The following is a 20,586-nucleotide window of genomic DNA, read 5'->3' on the forward strand; positions in this document are numbered from 1 at the left end:
TCTTCAAAAAAGCTGTTAAAGCTGCTAATAGATAGAAGAGGAAGATTATCGTAACTATCGATCGCGCTTTTTTTGAGAATGTCCATGGTATGTTCGCGAATATCGGTTCGCTTTCTTTTTTTATATTATCTCCCCATGTAAAATATTAACTGGATAGTGGAAATTTATTGATCCGGCGTGATACATATCAAAAGGCGAAGACGTTTTAATTGCTGGCGAAGATAAAATACGTTTAAACATTGTTGGGCGCTTGTGGAAGCTACTGGTATTATAAGTACCAATTGCTTAATGATAGTTCAATGACAGTTCGCGATTTGCACACTTCTGAATAATTATTTAGGCTGTTAATTTGTTAACAAAAAAATCAGGTACCATGAAGCAAAAAGTGGGTTTCTAAATAAATGTAAGTAAATAATATAACTTTAACTTGTGGATATTAACTCTCTTTGATTTGCTATTTCTCTGCTCGCATCTCCTCTCTTGTCAAAAAAAACTACATGTAAAAACAACAACAAAGTCAACGAGTTGAACTCGTGTAAGAGAGTATGGGGCTACCCTGTTAAAGTAGTGTTGCCGCTACAATGCTACCAAGTTTTGTTTTGTATATTTTAGTTGAGTTTTACTATTGTTAATGTATTGTAGTAATTTATAGAAAACAAAAATTAAGGGTTCCAGCAAGATATTTTAACGCGAAAAAAGAATTCATCTACTAAGAAATAATAATAACAGTATTGCGGATGTATTAGAAGACATCTTAGCGCACCGTTGCACCACAAGAGTGCCCGTTTGTTTGAGCATCTGGAATAGTTTGTTCGATTTGTAATAGAGTAATGCTTATCGAATCGAAGACAGCTGTTATATAATTGTATATCTATATGTGGTATATCGATATTACAATAATATATAATAATGAATATCTTAAACATAACTTTACAAAATTGCGTATGTTGATCTATTATTATTAATACATATGTATGTATCTACTTTATTTATTGGAATTGTCATCAAAAATTGTAATATATATGCATGCGAATGCATAAGATCAGTTATTTATATTATGAAGTTCTTTCGTTCTTCTGGTTCATTGTAGCACAAAATTTACAATGGAATATTGCATATCTTAACCTAAAATAGTCTTATATTTTATGTTAAAATATCAGTACAGTTTTTGACTTTTTTTAACATAAAAGTCAAGGTAAGCACTATATATAATAAACTTATGTTCAGTAGCATGTTAAATATTATTTCAACTTTTCTATTACTTTTTATATAGTCAACTTTTTTTTAAAAATTGTATTAAAATTCTAATTTTAGTACACTAATAAATACAACAAAATTTTTTTGATTCTGTTCTTCATTCTACATATCTGGAAAATTTGTCCAGGCCACAATTTTTAAATTTTTAAAATTTAAATTACCTAAAAATAATCTACAAATTAACCGATACCCGACCCTACTAAACGAAGTTAACCAATTCACTACTGCTTTTGTATTTACAATTTCTCCACTCTTACTAACACATACCCACATGTAAGTTTTTGTTGTTAAAGGAAGTAAGATGAGCAACATCTATGAAGCTAGATAGTGGAATGTATAAGAAATAGAGGCACATATATAAAATGATGATGGCAAAAATTATCGCTATTGAATTTGTCATTTGAACAAAATATATAAAAAGTATCTAGGTAAGGTGCATTTTTAGTATAATTATAAATAACACATTAATTATAAACCAAACAGAAAACGAAGATAACAATTAGTAAAAATATACCATAATATACATATAATTTATATAAAGCTAAACACTAACTGTTGTTTGTATCACCTGAAAATAATCGAGTAAGATATAAGTATATAATATATTATATATAATATATATAAATGATCAGGATGACGAGATAAGTTGAAATCCGGATGTCTGCCAGTCCGTGCAAGCTGTGACGTAAAAAGTGAAATATTCTAATGAAACAAGGTACACGTGCTCCTTGGCCAAAAAGTTAAACGAAAAATTATAAGACGCCATAACTAACTTAACTAACTTAATAAAGATATGAAACTAAAATTTGACACAGGGGTTTACGGAAGTAAATGGCACCTGTGAGCTAAACTTTTGGAAAGGAGGTTGGGCGTCTCTCTATAAAGGGGTTTAATGTACATATTTTCTAAACTATTCAATCTATTATAATCAAATTCGCACAGAAAAGCACGCTTTCCCCAAAACTCCTAAAACCGCGGTAGATCAATAAACAAATGCGACAGAAACATAAAATTTTACACCCGAGATCATAGGAGAGGGCTTTATGGCACCGCCCACACTTAGAAGAAAACCCATATGTCGGGACTCCCATACATACTTACTTCCCTTGTAACACAATTTTAAATTCCACCTGAATCTTTCACTTCCCAGTATACAAATCAAGAATTAATCAATGTGTATGGATAAAACTTTTCACAAATAGTGCCTTTGAAGATTAGCACCTTAAATCGCATCAATAATTCCCTTAGTCACCCTATACCTAATAAAAAAATTTCCGGCTGACTTTATACCGCAAATATCGGTCAGTATGATATGATATATGACCTATAATATCGTTTCTTCCAATATGGATGATAAGATTTCTAAGTGTCATTTTGGCCACTTTTAATATGTCATGATCTTTTCATGATCATTGTATTCAGTAATGTTTGCAATTTTATCATGGAAAGATATACGAAAGAACAACGTTTATAAATTATTCAATTTTATTGTCAAAATAATCGTTTTCCGATGATTATTTTTAAGAAATTCATCTTCTCCGATGAGGTTCACATTCATCTGAGTGGTGCGGTAAATAGAAAAAACTGTCGTTTCTGGTGCGAAGTAAATCCACATATTATTCATAAACAACCTTTAAATGCATCTAAATTGACAGTGTGGTGTGTTTTTTGGTCTGGTGGAATGATCGGCTCGTACTTCTTTTAAAATGAAACTGGTGACACCGTTACTGTCAATGGGGTGCGGTATAGATCGATGATAACCAACCTTGTATTGCCGTAAATGAAAGAAGTTGATCTTGACAACATCTGGTTCCAACAAGACGGGGCTACGTGCCACACAGCACTTGTAACAACTGAATTATTGCGAAAAAACTTTGGAGATGCGATAATTTCAGGAAATTGTGACATTGAATGGCCTCCAAGAAGTTGTGATTTAACACCATTAGACTACTTCTTGTATGGTTATTTGAAGTCATTGGTCTTTAGCAATAAACCAGACTCTCTTCAAGCTTTAGAAGTCAATATTGAACGTGCTATTCATTACTTTTTTTATTGTTAATGTATCTTTATTTATTGAATCTGTTTACTCAAAGCCTAACAATAAGTAATAAAATCTAAAATCTAATAAAAACTAAGCAATCTCAAGGTTTTAGTTGAGCCTGTTTGGTGATACGACGTTCTTTAGAAGGCTGGTAGTTCTTTTTTTTATACTCTCGCAACCTGTTGCTGCAGAGTATAATAGTTTTGTTCACCTAACGGTTGTTTGTATCACCTAAAACTAATCGAGTTAGATATAGGGTTATATATATATAAATGATCAGGATGAAGAGACGAGTTGAAATCCGGGTGACTGTCTGTCCGTCCGTCCGTCCGTGCAAGCTCTAACTTGAGTAAAAATTGAGATATCTTTATGAAACTTGGTAGACATGTTTCTTGGTACCGTGAGACGGTTGGTATTGCAGATGGGCGTAATCGGACCACTGCCACGCCCACATAACGCCATTAATCAAAAACAAATAACTTGCCATAACTAAGCTCCGCAATAAGATACAAGACTGTTATTTTGTACACAGGATCACATTAGGGAGGGGCATCTGCAGTTAAAATTTTTTTTTTTAAAGTGGGCGTGGTCCCGCCTCTAATAGGTTTAATGTGCATATCTCCTAAACCGCTAATGCTATAATAACAAAATTCACTGTAAGCAAGTTTTTTTAGAAGCTCTACTCAGAGTGTAAAAATAGTTAAAATCGGGTGGCAACTCCGCCCACTCCCCATATAATGGTACTGTTAAAAACTACTAAAAGCGCGATAAATCAAGCACTAAACACGCCAGACACATTAAATTTTATCTCTGGGATGGTATGAGATAAATTTATAGGAACCGCGTTCAAAATTAGTCAGCGGGCATGGCACAGCCCACTTTTAGGTGAAAACCCATATCTTGAGATCTGCTTAACCAATTTCAACAGCATTCGGTACATTACGTTATTTTCATATTTTTATGTTATAGTGCGAAAATAGGCGAAATCGGACTACAACCCCGCCTATTTTCCATATAACACCGTTTTCAATTCCATCTGATTCTTTCACTTTCCACTATACATATCAAGCAACAATGATTATATCGGGGTAAAACTTTGCGTGAATAATACGTTTACCGTATGCCACCTTGTGACCAAAAATTGTCTAAATCGAACCAAAACTGTTCAAGCCCCTAAGTACTAAATATGTGGACCCCAGTGCCTATATTTGACCTTCTACCGAAAATATCAGCCAATCCACAAAGAAATCTCAAACGAGTATACCATTTGACTTTGCGAGAGTATAAAATGTTCGGTTACATCCGAACTTAGCCCTTCCTTACTTGTTTTTAAGTGGGTTTGATTACAGGACTGTAGTAAGGCATTAGCTAATGGATTTGGATGGTTATGGATTTTAAGTTCATAGTTCTTACTGAAGTCCTCTACTTTCTTTTTTACTATAGGAATACCAAGATCTTTGTGAATGTTTTCAATTCGAATTTACCATGGTGAACTCGTTATAGCTCAAAGGATTTTTGACTGGAAAATCTGCATTCTATCGATGTTAGCTGCACAGGTCGCACCCCACAGTTGAATACCATACATCCCAATTGGCTTTATTACTGGGTTGTATAACAAAACTTTATTGGCAAGGTTGAGTTAAGAATTTTTATTTAGATGCCAGTTTAAATTTGCTGCTCTTAATTTCATGCTAGTTATTTTACTGGATTTATGTTTTCTTCATGTGAGCCTTCCGTCCAAGTGAATGCCAAGATAAGTTACATCATTTGCATGTGGTACTGAGATGTTAGTCATTTTAATCGGCTGATACGTACTTTTGTTTTTTAACATTTATTCGCCACTCGGCTAGCCATTTTTCAACCAAAGCTGATGGGACATTTATTATAAATATAAATATCCTATTTTTTTAAATAAGACTCTAATGTTTTATATAATTTAAAAGAGAATAATTTTTTAATTTTAATATATAAAAGGCCAAACCTTAACGAATGCCTGAGCCACATCAAGGAATATTGCTGCACCATACTCTCTGTACTCGAATGCTCTTCTTATTTCATTAGTAGTTCTATTTACTTGCTCTACTGTGCCGTGTTTTGCACGAACCCCGAATTGGTGCGTTGAAATGGAATTATTATTATTATTGAAAAATAGACATCTTTGATAGTAAAACTTTTTAAAATATTTTGGAAAGGCAGGGTTAGTTGTCAGAAGACGCCTGTTTTAAGTCGGGTTTATCTATCATGATGATCCGCGACTTTTTCCATGAATTTGGGTAATGTCCGAAACTAGAAATTGCATTAAAAAGTAAGGAGAGCATTACCACAGCAATATTTGGTAGCTCCTTGAGCATCTTTGGAGTAAAATTTTCGTGTCCTGATGACTTTTTACGATTCAGTTTTTTTTTGTGAAATATGATTTTGTGTGTCCACACTCTTGGCAGTTAGTGCATTGTACTGGACCATTTCTGTTATGGGGTTCATCAATTGCACTTCTACGGTGGAGGAGATATTTAAATTATATATCAGATACGTTTTATTTTTCTTTAGCTGGTTAACATTTGGCATCAATTCAATCTTGAACATTGGTTGTGTCTTACTCCGGTTTTAACCTCATAACCACATTCTTTAAGAGCTTCCCTGATTTCATTAGAGTCTACCGAAGACTCTACTAGGTCTTTACAGCTCTTCAGTTGATAAGAGTAGTAATTTTTATTATTATTGGACAGAAATTTTCCGATTTCCATAAACGTATTTTGTCTACAATGTCACTTAATTTCAATACAAGAGCATTAGAGCATTCGCACAAATATATTGGAAGCGGTTTGGTATTACTCACTGTGGTGGTACCCTACGCGTTGTCGTTGGGTTCGTTACTTAATAAGACAAATGTGTTACCATTTAGAGTTTTATCCTTATTTACGTTTGGAGTGGTAGTTCGAATTTTGTTTTAATTGATCGCTGTTTTTTAATGTTCACGTAGCGGTCAATACCAACCTCCTTTTTTATTAGCTACACTCTCACCTCCGCTACTTTTTTCCTTCACTCTGTTTAGTATCGCGTTTGCAGGTATCAGCATGACATGGCCACCGTTTGTTTGTTTGTTGTTAGGTGTTGTTGCTGGGTCAACAAAAGTGAAGTAGGCAATAACGGAATCAGCTTTCCTGATTAGGCTGCGCAGCCCTCATGGTGAGTTATTGTGTTTTTTCGTTCACTTATTATTTGTTTATTTTTATTTTTATTATTGTTTAAATAATGTTTTATTTTGGTCTACAAGCTTTAACTACTGTTTTTTGTTTTTATATATTTTTGTATCACATGTTTATCTTATTCTTTATTTGGTAGGTTTTGTGTAAACTTTCTCGGAGCAAATTAAACACTCGTCCACATTCCTTGAGAAACTTGAAAAGTTGACATACGACTTGATTTGGAGCAAAGAGTACTCGAAAATTGGGCTTATTGAATTCGTTCCTGCAAAAGAAGTCGTGGAGGCCATTTGAATGATGTTATACATAAATGATGTTCACACTAAATAATAAACATTTGAATTTTCTTAACAATTAGTGTGTTGATTTTATACCCTGAACAGGGTGCCACGAAGTTTGTAACACCCAAAAGGAAACGTCAGAGACCCTATAAAATATGTATATAAATGATCAGCATGATGAGCTGAGTTGATTTAGTCATGTCCCTCTGTCTGTCTGTCTGTCTGTCCGTCTGCCTGCATATATACCAACTAGCCCCTCAGTTTTTAAGCTATCGATCTGAAATTTTGCACCTGTCCTTTTCTCACAAAGAAGCTGCTCATTTGTTGGAACGGCCGATATCGGACCACTATAGCATATAGCTGCCATACAAATTGAACGTTCGGAATCAAGTTCATGTAAGGGGCCTTTTTATTTGTGAAGGGTATTATAGCTTCGGTGCAACAGAAGTTAACGTTTTTTCTTGTTTTTTTTTTAAATTATATCACTCTTATTGGAAAACTCTGTGTAAGTTAATTAGATACAAATTTGATTGTAATCCATTCAGTTTCACTTAGTTGTTTTATTGTATATATGTATGCGGATTAGATCGGGACGATTTCTTTTCTAAAAAATCACATATGCGGGAAATGTTCTAAGGATCATTCCGAATAACTTTGCCTAAGTGGATATGGGTCTAAAAGCGGTTTCGAGCCAGCAACTTTTTAGATGAAGTTTAACTTTTTGGGATTATACAAATTTTTTCGTCAAATTTTGAGATATCCGAATGAAGCTTATTACATAAATGCAATTTGATTAATAATATTGATCTTTTGGCGGAATCGGCCAGATCGGAAAACTATTGTATACCACATATCCCCCATTCAACCGATTATTTAATTATTTTATTTTCCGGTTGCCTGCCTTTAATTAAAAAGCTAATAGCTTCTAATTTTGCAGAACTGTTCTCTATACACTTAACAATGATAGTGAAAATAAAGAAAATCGGAAAACTATAATATTTATCTCCCATACAAATGACTTTTTTGTCTCTTCGAGTTTTTAATAGAAATTTATAATTCATTCAATGGAAAATATTGGAATGGAATGGATATCAACTTTAACAAGTAAGGAAGGGCTAAGTTCGGATGTAACCGAACATTTTATACTCTCGCAAAGTCAAATGGTATACTCGTTTAAGATTTCTTTGTGGATTGACTGATATTTTCGGTAGAAGGTCAACTATAGGCACTGGGGTCCACATATTTAGTACTTAGGGGTTAAACAGTTTTGGTTCGATTTAAAAAATTTTTGGCCACAAGGTGGCATACTTTAAGCGCATTATTCACGCAAAGTTTTATCCCGATACAGTCATTGTTGCCTGATTTGCATAGTGGAAAGTGAAAGAATCAGATGGAATTTAAAATGGTGTTATATGGGAAGTGGGTTGTAGGCGTGGTTGTAGTCCGATTTCGCCCATTTTCGTACTATGACATAGAAACATGAAAATAACGTCACGCACTGAGTTTGGTTGAAATTGGTTAAGCAGATCTCAAGATATGGGTTTTCACCTAAAAGTGGGCTGTGCCACGCCCACTGTCTAATTTTGAACGCGGTTCCTATAAAGTCATCTCATACCATAGCATTAGCGGTTTAGGAGATATGCAGATTAAACCTATTAGAGGCGGGACCACGCCCACTTAAAAAAAAAAAAATTAACTGCTGATGCCCCTCCCTAATGTAATCCTGTGTACGAAATAACAGTCTTATATCTTATTGCAGAGCTTAGTTATGGCAATTTATTTGTTTTTGATTAATGGCGTTTTGTGGGCGTGGCAGCAGTCCGATTACGCCCATCTGCAATACCAACGGTCTCACGGTACCAAGAAACATGTATACCAAGTTTCATAAAGATATCTCAATTTTTACTCAAGTTAGACCTTGCACGGACGGACGGACGGACAGACAGTCACCCGGATTTCAACAACAATATATATAACCCTATATCTAACTCGATTACTTTTAGGTGATACAAACAACCGTTAGGTGAACAAAACTATTATGCTCTGTGACAACATGTTGAGAATTTGACGTTCTATTTTTAGCACATATGTTGAGATCTGCTCAACCGATTTCAACCAAATTCAATGCATAACGTTCTTCTCATGTTTCTATGTCATAGTGCGAAAATGGGCGAAATCGGACTACAACCACGCTTACTTCCCATGTAACACCATTTTCAATTCCATCTGATTCTTTCACTTTCCACTATGCAAATCAGGTAACAATGATTATATCGGGGTAAAACTTTGCGTGAATAATGCAATTAAAGTATGCCACCTTGTGGCCAAAAATTGTTTAAATCGAACCAAAACTGTTTAACCCCTAAGTACTAAATATGTGGACCCCAGTACCTATAGTTGACTTTTTACCGTAAATATCGGCCATTGTGTAAGATATATAATTGAAATTCATATAATAGAATAAATAAATGAAATTATCGATAATAGTTTGTCTTTGTTTCAAAAATGGGTTGAATCGGATCAATAGTTCTTGTAGCCCTCATATATCTAATATAAATATTTTTGAACTTCCGCGTGACTTTATACCGCATATGTGAGTTATCTCAATGAAAGTTTAAAAATACCTCATGCAACTTTTAAATTAAAATAAAGAGCACTCACCAAGGTGGAAGGTGGGCACAGCGTTCGAAGTGCTTAATGCAAACGAATGCATTGTGGGTGGGTAAATCCTGCGTTGGTGGGATCTGCAAATTCTTCTTGTGGGTTATTTGAAGTCATTGGTCTTTAGCAATAAACCAGACTCTGTTCAAGCTTTAGAAGTCAATATTGAACGTGCTATTCATTACTTTTTTATTGTTAATGTATCTTTATTTATTGAATCTGTTTTCTCAAAGCCTAACAATAAGTAATAAAATCTAAAATCTAATAAAAACTAAGCAATCTCAAGGTTTTAGTTGAGCCTGTTTGGTGATACGACGTTCTTTAGAAGGCTGGTAGTTCTTTTTTTTTTTAAGTGGGTTTGATTACAGGACTGTAGTAAGGTATTAGCTAATGGATTTGGATGGTTATGGATTTTAAGTTCATAGTTCTTACTGAAGTCCTCTACTTTCTTTTTTACTATAGGAATACCAAGATCTTTGTGAATGTTTTCAATTCGAATTTACCATGGTGAACTCGTTATAGCTCAAAGGATTTTTGACTGGAAAATCTGTATTCTATCGATGTTAGCTGCACAGGTCGCACCCCACAGTTGAATACCATACATCCAATTCGGCTTTATTACTGGGTTGTATAACAAAACTTTATTGACAAGGTTTAGTTAGTAATTTTTATTTAGATGTCAGTTTAACTTTGCTGCTCTTAATTTCATGCTAGTTATTTTACTGATGATGGGACATTTATTATAAATATAAATATCCTATTTTTTTAAATTAGACTCTAATGTTTTATATAATTCGAAAGAATTTGTTTTTTAATTTTAATATATAAAAGGCCAAACCTTATCGAATGCCTGAGCCACATCAAGGAATATTTCTGGACCATACTCTCTGTACTCGAATGCTCTTCTTATATCGTTAGTAGTTCTATTTACTTGCTCTACTGTGCCGTGTTTTGCACGAAATGGAATTATTATTATTATTGAAAAATAGACATCTTTGATAGTAAAACTTTTTAAAATATTTTGGAAAGGCAGGGTTGGTTGTTAGAAGACGCCTATGTTAAGTCGGGTTTATCTATCATGATGATCCGCGACTTTTTCCATGAATTTGGGTAATGTCCGAAACTAGAAATTGCATTAAAAAGTAAGGAGAGCATTACCACAGCAATATTTGGTAGCTCCTTGAGCATCTTTGGAGTAAATTTGTCATGTCCTGATGACTTTTTTGGATTCAGCTCGTGAATAACATTTTTAATTTCAGAAGTTGAGGTCTTAATAGACAAGAAGTAAGTCGGTTTTTAGGCAATTAGGCTTAAATACCTTCTTTAGGTGATTTCCAAAGCAAGTTGCCTTTTCCCAGTTATTTTGAGCCCAATCACTACTCACGTCTCTTATGGGCATATTGGAATCTACCGGTGGCTTTATGTGTTTATGGAGTTTTGATTGTTGGCTGAATTTGGTCTCAATTTCTTTTTATAATTTTCAGTGCTATAATCTTACGCGCTTTTAAGCTCTTTTTTTGGTTTACGTACAGCATCCTTCAATTGTAACTGTGTAGCGATTTGATTGCCATTCGCGTCTAGCTTACCATTTTTTAGCTACTAGCTTCTCTATTTCATCATTTGTGATATTTTTTGCTGCTGTTCCACCATCCGCCTTTCCATCTGGGTGATTTGTAGCACAGAGTCTAAAACCAGATATAAGGTAATTGTTCTTATTTGTTAGATGTGTTTCAGATAATAACATTACATCTAATAATAATAATAATCTCCAGTTTGTGCGGGTTAACACCGTTAGCATTCCATATACAAATATTTAGTTCGCTCATTTTTTACTTAAAAAATTTTGAAGCATTTGGTTTTGTCCTTTGATTAAATCGTGAATCATATTTTGCATTGAAGACATAAATTGTGTCATACCTACATTGAGTAAAGTTTGAAATCATAATTTCAACGCTTCTACTTGGTTGGTTTTGGGGCAATTACATTTGTACAGTGTAACCATTTACTACATTTGCATAACGTGGGTCTTTTGTCATTTAGTTCCGAGAAACAACTTCGATTTCAAGTCTTTATATACCGGACAACCCCTATGTGTTAATTAGCAGTTTAATTTCCTCCACAATTGCTTCGTTTTTTCGTTAGATTCTCATTTTTATGTATTCATTCGGACGTAAAGTGTAAATCACCAAAAACTACACAAACACTGCGAAGGGTGAAATATGATTTTGTGTGTCCACACTCTTGGCAGTTAGTGCATTGTACTGGACCATTTCTGTTATGGGGTTCATCAATGGTACTTCTACGGTGGAGGAGATATTTAAATTATATATCAGATACGTTTTATTTTTCTTTAGCTGGTTAACATTTGGCATCAATTCAATCTTGAACATTGGTTGTGTCTTACTCCGGTTTTAACCTCATAACCACATTCTTTAAGAGCTTCCCTGATTTCATTAGAGTCTACCGAAGACTCTACTAGGTCTTTACAGCTCTTCAGTTGATAAAAGTAGTAATTTTTATTATTATTGGACAGAAATTTTCCGATTTCCATAAACGTATTTTGTCTACAATGTCACTTAATTTCAATACAAGAGCATTAGAGCATTCGCACAAATATATTGGAAGCGGTTTGGTATTACTCACTGTGGTGGTACCCTACGCGTTGTCGTTGGGTTCGTTACTTAATAAGACAAATCTGTTACCATTTAGAGTTTTATCCTTATTTACGTTTGGAGTGCCGGTTCGAATTTTGTTTTAATTGATCGCTGTTTTTAATGTTCACGTAGCGGTCAATACCAGCCTCCTTTTTTATTAGCTACACTCTCACCTTCGCTACTTTTTTCCTTCACTCTGTTTAGTATCGCGTTTGCAACAAAAGTGAAGTAGGCAGTAACGGAATCATTTTTCCCGATTAGGCTGCGCAGCCCTCATGGTGAGTTATTGTTTTATTTTTCGTTCACTTATTATTTGTTTATGTTTATTATACTCTCGCAACCATATAACGGTACTGTTAAAAACTACTAAAAGCGCGATAAATCAAGCACTAAACACGCCAGAGACATTAAATTTTATCTTTGAGATGGTATAAGATGACTTTATAGGAACCGCGTTCAAAATTAGACAGTGGGCGTGGCACAGCCCACTTTTAGGTGAAAACCCATATCTTGAGATCTGCTTAACCGATTTCAACCAAATTCGGTGCGTAACGTTCTTTTCATGTTTCTATGTTATAGTGCGAAAATGGGCGAAATCGGATTACAACCACGCCTATTTTCCATATGACACCATTTTAAATACCACTTGATTCTTTCACTTTCCACTATGCGAATCAAGCAACAATGATTATATCGGCGTAAGACTTTGCGTGAATAATACGTTTAAAGTATGCCACCTTGTGACCAAAAATTCTCTAAATCGAGTCAAAACTGTTCAAGCCCCTAGGTACTGAATATGTGGACCCCAGTACCTATAGTTGACTTTTTACCGTAAATATCGGCCATTGTGTAAGATATATAATTGAAATTCATATAATAGAATAAATAAATGAAATTATCGATAATAGTTTGTCTTTGTTTCAAAAATGGGTTGAATCGGATCAATAGTTCTTGTAGCCCTCATATATCTAATATAAATATTTTTGAACTTCCGCGTGACTTTATACCGCATATGTGAGTTATCTCAATGAAAATGAGAGAGCGTGTTTTACTCATAACAAGATCAAATCGGGTGAAAATTTTCCTTAGCCCCCATGTAACTAATATCAGGATTTTTGAACATTCGTCTGACTTTACTCCATTTGATTGGTGATGGTATGTGAGGTACCTTAATGAAACAGTGGGAGCATTTTATTAGTCTGTGGCATGTTAGTAGTATGTGGTATTGGAAAAAATTAATAAAATCGGGTTAATACTGCCCTCAAATTCCATATACTACTTATAATGCTTTTCGTTATTCTAACCAGTTTTATGCCGAATATGTCGGTCAGTGAGTATTAATATTTTTTTTTATATATGTCAATGTCAAAATTAATATATTTCTCTATCCCCAATATAGGTATATATGATTTCCGTCTTTCCACCTGACTTTACACCGTTCCGGTTGATCAACGTGATATTTTAATGAAATTAAGTGGAAAAGATTTCTGAAAAATTATGTGGTTTGACGCTGAATTAGAATAAAATTAGTATATACTAAGTCTAAACCTCACACCTTCATATAATGAATTCCGATTCTCTGGTTGACGTTTGCTAACCTAAGCTTATAATATAAAATTTAGCCACTTTGGTGGAGTTAATATCACATTCATACTTATGTATATCTCACTTCAAGCAATAAAACTGAGACTAAGTTTATGGCCTATAATATAAGTCAAGAAGATACCAAATTTGATTGTAATTTAATCACGATATCATTTAATAATGGATGTTTAATCAACATTTTTTTATATACGGTTTGGAGCAATTTTCTAGTCTTTGATTTTCCCAGCTCACATGTACTACTTATGGTATAATTTTTTTCGTCAATTTGATAATTTAATGAAATTAAATGGACAGTTTTTCTTAAAAATAATGTATATCGCTGCATATGAATGAAATTGGTCTAGACTTTGTTTAAACCTTATAACCCTAATATACTGATTTCCGCTCCTCTGTTACAACAGCAACCTCATATACCCCACATATTAAATCTAACCCATTTGGTTCAGTTTATATCACATATACCATGTTTGAGTTAAATAGTTTCTTTTTATAAAAGTTAACATTTCGGAGAAAAAAATAGTATTGACACAAAATAAATCTATGATCAATAACATAAGTTAATAAGATACCAAATAATAATCGAGTAATGAATGTTGAATTCGCCACATTTTTATACTTTCGCAACATGTTGCAACAGAGTATAGTTTTGTTCACCAAAGAGTTGTTTGCATCACCTAAAGTGATAGATATAGATTTCTATATACATATATTTCTTCTAATATTTGATGATAATCAGTGGTTAGGTATATTTTCTCAGCCATCATGTTGAACTTATTATAAAATATACCAGACAACAATGCTAAAAAAGTTTCTTAGAGTGCTGGACTTTGTATAGAGCAAAAAAATCTTTCTACAAAAAATTGCATGAAATAAATATTAGTAATGTAGTATCAAAAGCGACACATTTTAATATGGAGTGAACTGTAAACTCAAGAAAATTACATTTTTACCTAGCGCCGTTGGCAGCTTATGAAAGGTTTAGATATTAAGACAGAAAGAAGAAAATCTACATACCTGTTCTACATATGTGTATACCATAATTAAATTTATGTAAGTTATTGTAGACCCTTCAAAATAGGTACCATAGATCCCCCTGTTTTAGAAAGCGTTTAACAAAAGTAATTTACGGAGGGATTTTCCGAGAACTTAATTTCAATACAATGAAATAAACTACTAATTTCTAAAATATAAATATAACTAAATATTATGTATTCTTATGTTAGTGAATAGCTAAATAATATACAGGTATACAAAAGTACGTAACCTGTACCAACATGTTGCAAGAGTATAATAAATATCAGTACACTGTTTTTGTATTTTCAGTTACACTAGATGTCTTTACAAGCAAAGTGCTTTTATAAACTAATTTTAGTGTATTTTACAGTACAGTGTATAGTGACGAGCAATAGCATAGCAAGGACTTACAAGGAATTACAGTGAAAGAGAGCAGCACCTAGGATCCAACTTTTAACACCCGGACGGACTGAATTATATAAGTATTATCTATAAGTATTTTAGATATTAATCCATTTTTTATTAATTAATTATGCCCAGATTAAGTAGAAAATCTATATTACTAAGTCGTCTTCAGAATAAAAGACGTATGAGAGTTCTTCGTGCGAACTCTTTATATAGAAATAGTGAGCAGTCACAAAATACTGTAAGTCACGCTAATCGTAGATTAGATTCCGATGTACGTCTGTCCGAACAAATAATCAATACAAATCAACATAGAACCAGGCGGGAAAATCCGCAAATTCGCTCTGAAGAGCAAATAAGAAATACTCGAGGTCATAGGTCTCGGCGTGAAGACCCCGAGGATCGATCTGTTGAGCAAATTGCAAATACTGTTCAACATAGAACAAGGCGGCAAGATCCCCAAATTCGGTCTGAAGAGCAAATAAGAAATACTCGAGGTCATAGATCTCGGCGTGAAGACCCCGAGGTTCGATCTGTTGAGCAAGTTACAAATACTGTTCAACATAGAACAAGGCGGCAAGATCCCCAAATTCGCTCTGAAGAGCAAATAAGAAATACTCGAGGTCATAGATCTCGTCGGGAAAATCCTGAGGTACGTTATGATGAACAAAGTAGGAACACTAGGGATCATAGAGAACTTCGCGCAAGAAATCCTGAGTATAGGAATTTAGAGCGCATTCGTGATGAAATGCAAAGGGAACATGCAAGAAGAAATCCTGAAATAAGAAGAGAGATAGAGAAACACAACGTCGACAGCTTAGTATTAGGGGTATGAGGGAAGAAATTTTGAATCAGAGACGTCTTAGACAAGGTCAAGTTCGCCTTCGTAGAGATAACCCACTCAATAGTTAAATTGAAAATCAAAGGCAGTCCCAACGAATCCGATTAACGAGAGAAAATAATGTTATAGAAACTGATAATAGTGGCAATTTAACAGATTTCAAAAACATTTATTTCCAAAATATAAGTAAGGGCCCTACTGAAATATGTATTTGCTGCGGCGGCTTATGGTTTTCACACCAAGTTCGCAAATTAAATTTCGAAACTATTGCGCAAGGTCACCTGAATGCTGCATCAGCCTTCTTTTTAATGCAAAAATTTCCTTCAGAAGATGGAAATTACAATTTTTGTGCTACTTGCAAAAATGCGATTGTTAAAAAGAACGTTCCAAAATTATGTTTAGCTAACGGTTTAGACTTTCCTGAAATACCGGATTGTTTGAAAGGTTTAACTCCAATTGAAGAACGTCTCATAATGCCTAGATTTCCTTTTATGACAATCCGTCCGTTAGGATATCAAGATCAGAGTTTGCTCAAAGGTGCTGTTGTTAATATACCAATTTCTGTTAACAATATTGTGACATCTCTACCAAGGTCCTTTGATGAGGCTCATGTTATACAAATTCACTTAAGAAGGCGTTTGGAATACAAACATGATTACATGATCGATACCATACGCCCCGCAAAGATTATGGAAGCTTTGCAGTTCTTAGTGAATACCCCTCTGTATCGTGAGCACAATATACATATTAATGAAAACTGGATTTCAGAATTTAATAACCAAGAAGAAGTTCCGTTTGTTGCATCTGCAGAGGATTCCCGATTGGTTCAATCTTTTCATGCGGGACAAACTTCCTATGATAATCCCTCAGGTAATAATATTCCCACGGGTCTTTTACCTTCAGAATCCAGGCGGTCAAGAAACTCTTTTGGACAATACTCCTGTAGAAAACTTAGACTATAACCGTTTAGTTATAGCGCCAGGTGAAGGACAAAGACCAATTGACATAATTCAAGATAATAATTCAGAAGAGTTGTCATTTGGAACAATATACGTTGGGCAGAAGCGTACATGCTCTGAAACGTATAGCAAGATAATACGTTCTGAAATTCGTCGTTTTGACAGAAGAGCGTGTACCATTCCAAAGTTGTTCTATGATTACAAAAAATTAGAACTGCTACAAATTAAGAATAGTACATCCATTTGCCTTAGAAAGTTTTCAGGTCGCAACCGAGTTACGGCCCAAAATCTATTAAACGAAAACTTTGTTCAAAACTTGATTCAACACGATGATGGTTACAAGGTTTTGAAAGGCGTTAGATCCTCACCTGCGCACTGGGAAGCTGAGAAGAAAAAGGCAATCGCTATGATTCGCCAATTTGGGCTTCCAACCTTCTTTATCACTTTATCGGCTGCAGAATCTCAGTGGGTTGAGCTTTTGGTCATCCTCTCTAAAACTGTTGATTCTAAAGATATTTCGGAAGAGGAAGCCAACAGTTTAACAACCCAAGATAGATATCGCTTAATTCGGTCAGACGCGGTTACTTGTGCTAGATATTTTGACTACCGCTATCGACAAATTCTTAAGCTTTTTGAAGATAACGCCGGCATTTTTGGAGAGCATTTTGTTACAAATTTCTACTGGAGAGTGGAGTTTCAACAGAGAGATTCCCCGTATGTACATGGCATGTATTGGCTTAATAATGCTCCCAGGATCAACCTTCAAGATCCTCAGACATTCCCTGATGTCATTAGTTTTATTGACAATTATATTTCTACCGATGGTTCGATCAGCCACTTAGAAAATTATTTGGGTTATCAAAAGCATAACCACAGTCGGTCTTGTACTAGGGAAATAAGAGGACAACAGTTTTGTCGTTTTGGTATTCCATATCCACCAATGCCTTCAACGCAAATACTGTTACCTCTTACAGAAACAAGTCAAAATTCAGAAAGACACAAGGAAAACTTTTTCAAAATTCAAAACGTTTTAAATTCAAATATGACTACAGAAGACATTTCTAATTTAAACGATTTTGAACACTTCCTGTCTGATAGTAGAATAAATATGTCTTTTGATGACTATTTGTTAGCCCTTAGGTCAAGTTTAACAAAACCCAAAATTTTTCTAAAAAGAAAATTACAGGATCGTTTTATAAACGCTTATAATCCTCTGATTTTGGAACTCCATAGAGCAAATATGGATGTCCAATATATACTGGATGCACATGCTTGCTGTTCATATATAATTAATTATATTAGCAAGTCTAACAGGGGAATTTCTAGGCTCTTAAATGAAGCTATATCAGAGGTAAATGCTGGAAATTATACTATTAAGCAAAAACTTAAACATATAGGTCACAAATTTATATCAGGCACAGAAATATCTGCACAAGAAGCAGTATATTGCTGCATTGGGCTCCAACTTTCGGAAGCAAGTAATGCAGAAATATTTATAAATACCTCTCGACCTGAAGAACGTGTTCGAATGGTAAAACCTAGAGCGGAACTTCAGAACCTTCCTTCAGGTTCGACTGAAATACTCGTAGCCGGTATTTTAGACCGTTATGTTCAAAGATCCGATCAGTTAGAAACTCTTTGTTTAGCTGATTTTGCATCTATGTATAAATATTTTAAATTTAGTAGAAGAGCACAAGATAGTGATCATGAAGAAGAAGAGAGGGAAGACGATAATTTACCAGAAAGCGGGGTTGTCATACCTCTTAAAGACGGTAGCGGTTTTGTGAAAAAATGTACCAAACCTTGTATTATTCGGTATAGAAGGTTTAACCCAGATTTGGCCAGAGTTGAGTATTTCCGCGAAATGTTAATGCTTTACTATCCTTGGCGGAATAAACAGCAAGATCTCATTGAAAACGATAATGAGCAGACTTGAATAACACATCGTATTATAATTGAGGAAAATCAAAGAAAATATGATGTTTTTGAGCAAAGAGAACTTGAAAATGTTCTAGAAAGTCTTTATAATGAAATAGACTTGGACTGGTTAAATGAGCAATTCACATCCACATCACCACACCTGCATTCCACACACACATTCCACACCAACCCTATCATCACGATCACACCACACATGAAGACACACTACACACCACACCGAAGGAGGTAAAAAGGGGACGACGAGCGACCACCAGGCCTCTTGCGCATCGTACTCGTACCAATCGCTATCTCCACTATCAACCGTCACAACCTGTGAATCATTTAAAATATTATTAATTTTGTGCGACAATAAAGTGTGAATTTCTTCAAAAAACATAAAAAAAACCAATTTATTAGTGAAAGCAAGCTAAAAAGGTGAGTGCTAAACAAGGTGGCGCATAAAGAAATACATGGTCCTTCGAGCCTTACGGAAAGGCACTATTAGGAAAAAAAAAATAATAATAATAGTAATAAATCTATAATATAAAAATGAATCGCAAAATGTGTTGGTAAGCGCATAACTCAACAACGCCTGGACCAATTTAGCTAAATCTTTTTTTTAAATTTTCGTTGAAGTTCAAGGATGGTTTTTACGGCGATAAAAATTAGAATTATTGCTGGAAAAACCCTAAAAATAGCCCTTTTCTTTTTCCCATACAAATGATTTGTAACTAAAACGTAGTCAATTTGAGCTTTATTGCTATGGTATAAAGTTCATATTAAATTACAAGCACTCACTGTTGTCTAAGCAATGTAGGTGTGTTCCTAACGTCAAAGATCATATCTATCAAAACAATGTGCGTGTGTGCGTTGGAGCTCAGAATATATAGTTGGAGGAGTTTAATGTGGCGTTCCGAAACTCGCGGACCAACAGTGTTTTATTATTTTTAATATCCAAATTTTAAGTACGGCTTAAAAGGATTTGACTTCAAGTCATATAAAATTTAAAAAGAAAAAAGTTGTCTGTTACCTAATCTACTGAGTTTGCTTTTGACGACTGATACACGAAACAAATTCGTATATAGTTTTTTGTGCAGAGTGTTTACTTAGTTAGTGTTTGTTTAGTTCGTGATTAGTGAAAAAATAATTTATATTTGATATGCCTCCTATAAGACGAACCAATTTAGGTAGAAGAACCAGAAATGCTACAAACCAAGCTAATTACCGATCTAATCGTACTGCACAAGAACGTGACGACGGAAATGAACGTGAAAGAATTCGGATATCACAAACGCGTGAAGCGCGAGCGTGACATTCAACTAATAATCGCGCAAGTTTGAATCGAGCTGCTTTCAGTTACGATGTGTCAATTGACTACAGTAACTACCAATGTGTTGTTATTGGTTCTATGAACTCGGTTTGCTCACACTGTAAGGCATTAAAATACAAAAACGAAGCCAATGGATTGTGTTGCGCAAATGGTAAAGTGAAATTGATACCATTGGATCCACCACCAGAACCATTGTACTCATTGGTTTCAGGAATAGGAACAGATTCTATACACTTTTTGACACATATCCAACAATATAACAATTGCTTTCAAATGACTTCATTTGGGGCAACAAATGTAGTTCGGGAAAATTTTATACCAACTTTCAAGGTATGTATTATAGCAGTTACTCATAATTATTTTAGCGAACAAAATTTTTTGGCACCAAAGTTAAGATGTGTCACTAATCTTCAAT

The sequence above is a fragment of the Bactrocera oleae genome, chromosome 3 (assembly GCF_042242935.1).
Source record: "Bactrocera oleae isolate idBacOlea1 chromosome 3, idBacOlea1, whole genome shotgun sequence".
Lineage (NCBI taxonomy): Eukaryota > Metazoa > Arthropoda > Insecta > Diptera > Tephritidae > Bactrocera > Bactrocera oleae.